Below are 3,258 nucleotides of genomic sequence, written 5' to 3'. Positions count from 1 at the left end.
AATGAGTCATGGTAGGCTAACTACTGAAACAAACAACTTGAAAAATCTCAGTGGATTAACCTAGTAATGGTTTATTTCTTGCTCCAGTCATAGTCCAACAAATGTCTGTGCAAAGGAGTGGTTCTCTTTGTGTTCATGCAAGGACACTGTCTAGAAGGTCCTCCATCCCGTGGGACCTCATAGTCTTCCACTAGATGCTCTGCATCCGGCAATTATAAAAAGAAAGAGAGAGCTCAACACAGCTGGAAACAGAGAGCATGGAAGATTGCTTGCACTGGGGTTTATGGGCCAGGGCCGAGGTGGCATGTATCATTTCTCCCTGCTTTCCATTGGTTAGAACTGAGTCATGTGGCTGCCGCAAACTGCAAGGGAGTCTGGGAAATGTAGTCAACGTATATAGCCAGGAAGAAGAATGGGTTTGGGGGAACATCTATCTGGATTCTGACATAATGACCATATAAAAATTTCAAACCTATTGTAGACACTGTTGGTTCACTGCCAAGATTCCCGTCAGCAGGCAATGACCCATCAGGGAGTGTTGTCTGCTAATGTCTCACAGCTGCTCCCTTCTTTGGAGACTTCCCCTCAGCCAAACTGGAGCCACCTCAGGGAGGTGACACTTCTACACCCTACACCCCCACGGACCAGCCCATAGCCAATGGCTGACTGAAATGAAATATAAAAGGCCAGCCTTTTGCCTCAAGGTGAGACCACCTCTGTGCTACACATCATGCCCCACAGTGCCTGTGGGATCAGAATGAAGCAAGTCTTCAGCTGAGACTGCTTCCTCGCTTACCTCCCTCTCCAGTCCCACCCTGCTTCCTTCACTCCCCTTCTCCTGAGAGTATTCCTACAATGAGGCATTTACACGAGAATCCCCATCTCAGTCTCTGCACCCAGAGATCCCAACCTGAGCCAGGATTTTACATCAGAGAGTAATATGACTCACATCTCACGGAAAAAGCATGTGCAGCACAAGTCGATCTGTAAATATTTAAGTGCTCTCAGTAGAGTATGTATAGTCTTATATTCCATAAACAAAGACCACTTTTCCAGCACTGCAAACAGCATCCTTTTATGGTGAATATGGATTATAGCCTCATTCTTTATTTTTGTTTCCTACCCTCTCTACGTTGACTAAGTTAATGTGACTACTGGATCATCTAGGACCTGAGTCTCAGCCTTGCAAGGCCAGAAATGCATTTATCACTTTGTTGGAGGTATTGCAACCTTGGAGACAGCAGGTACATAAATCACAATTCCAATTAACTGATTTACTACATCCACAGCAATATCTGTTCCGTGAAACATGACTCCCCTTCTCTCTAGAGATAAATTTTAAATAAAACTGTTTCTCAAATATAGAACCATAGAAACAAACAGAGGAAGTAAATAAAGACAATGAGCCCCAAACAACCTTTTTCACAGTCAAAAATGCTCCCAGTAGCATTTTGAGGACAAGGAGCACATCTTAATTATCTGGTGCTCAATAAATAATTGATTTATTTTTAAATTTATTTTAGAGAGAGAGAAACAGCACAAGCAGGAAGGGCAGAAGGAGAGGGAGAGAGAAAGAATCTCAAGCAGACTCCACACTGGGTGCAGAGCCCAACATGGAGCTCTGTCCCAGGACTCTGAGATCATGACCTGAACCAAAACCAAGAGTCAGACTCAACTCACTGCACCACCCAGGCACCCCTTGATTTTTTTCTTTTTAAGATTTATTTAGTTGAGAGCACGAGGGGGAAGAGAGGCAAAGGGAGAAGCAGATTCCCACTGAACTCGGAGCCTGATTCAGGGCTCCATCCCAGGACCGTGAGATCATGGCCTGAGCTGAAATCAGATGCTTAACCAATGGAGCCATCCAGGCACCCCAGTAATTGATTTAAATCAAGGGAGAAATCAGAACTACCTGGAAAGTACTAGAAATACAATGGAAAAGTATCCTTCTAAGATGTCCTCTCATGAGAGGCTTATGTTTCCTTTGCTACTAAATCTCCTCCTAGTGTTTAAACCTACTTTCAGGGGCAGCCCCAGTGGCTCAGTGGTTTAGCGCTGCCTTCAGCCCAGGGTGTGATCCTGGAGACCTGGAATCGGGTCCCACATCGGGCTCCCTGCATGGAGCCTGCTTCTCCCCCTGCCTGTGTCTCTGCCTCTTTCTCTCTCTTTGTGTGTCTCTCATGAATAAATAAATAAAATCTTTAAAAAAAAAAACCTACTTTCATGACATGATTTTATTCTCAACTTCATGTCTTACTTATATCTTAATTCATTTCTTTAATTCTCTTCTCTAGGAGTTCCAGCCTGTCACTAAAAACTTACATTTTAGTTCAGCTGTTTCCTCATGACTTCTGAATCAGGACCATAATCTCAATAATAGTTTCTAAGATAACAATGCAGATTTGGTTATGTCCTGGAAATGTTCCTTTCTACATCTACTTTCATTTACAGATTATATCAGAATCTGGTGGAAAGGATCAGCTTTATATGTAAGCAGCTGTCCATGCAGCATGATTTCAAGGTGCTTAAGATATGGAATTGGAGGGGCGCCCCAGTGGCTCAGTTGGTTGAGCATCGGACTCCCAATTTCGGCTCAGGTAATGAGATCAAGCCCCATGTCAGGCTCCACACTCAGCAGGGAGTGTGCTTGGGATTCTCTCTCTCCCTCTCCCCACTTCCCTCCTGCCCTTTCTCTGTCAAATAAATAAATAAATCTTTTTTAAAAAAGATATGGAATTATACCAGTAATCCATTGCTGCATAACAGTAGCTTGACCAACGGACATTTATTACCTCATGGTTTCTGTGGGTCAGGAATGCAAGAGTGACTTAGCTGAGTGGTTCTGGCTCAGCCTCTCAGGAGATTGCAGTCAAGCTGTTGGCCAGGGCTGCAGTTATCCGAAGGCTGAAGTGGAGCTGGAGGACTCATTTCCAAGATGACACGCTCACGTGTTTGTTGACAGAAGGCCTCAGTTCCACCTATGTGGGCGTCTCCACAAGGCTGCCTGAGTAGTTCAGGACATGGCGACTGGCTTCTTCCAGAGCTAGGGGTCCAAGGCAGTGTACTTCTGCAAGCACAACATCTTTTATGACCTGGTCTTAGAAGTGATGCACCACTTCTACCGTTCTATTTATTAGAAGCAAGTCACTAAGTCCAAGTCACACTGAAAAAGAGGGGAATTGACCTCCAACTCTTGAAAGCAATGTCAAAGAACTAATGGACACATTTTAAACCACTACACAACTCTTCTCGGAACTA

The sequence above is a fragment of the Vulpes vulpes genome, chromosome X (assembly GCF_048418805.1).
Source record: "Vulpes vulpes isolate BD-2025 chromosome X, VulVul3, whole genome shotgun sequence".
Taxonomy (NCBI): Eukaryota; Metazoa; Chordata; class Mammalia; order Carnivora; family Canidae; genus Vulpes; species Vulpes vulpes.
Note: the sequence above shows the minus strand (reverse complement) of the source record.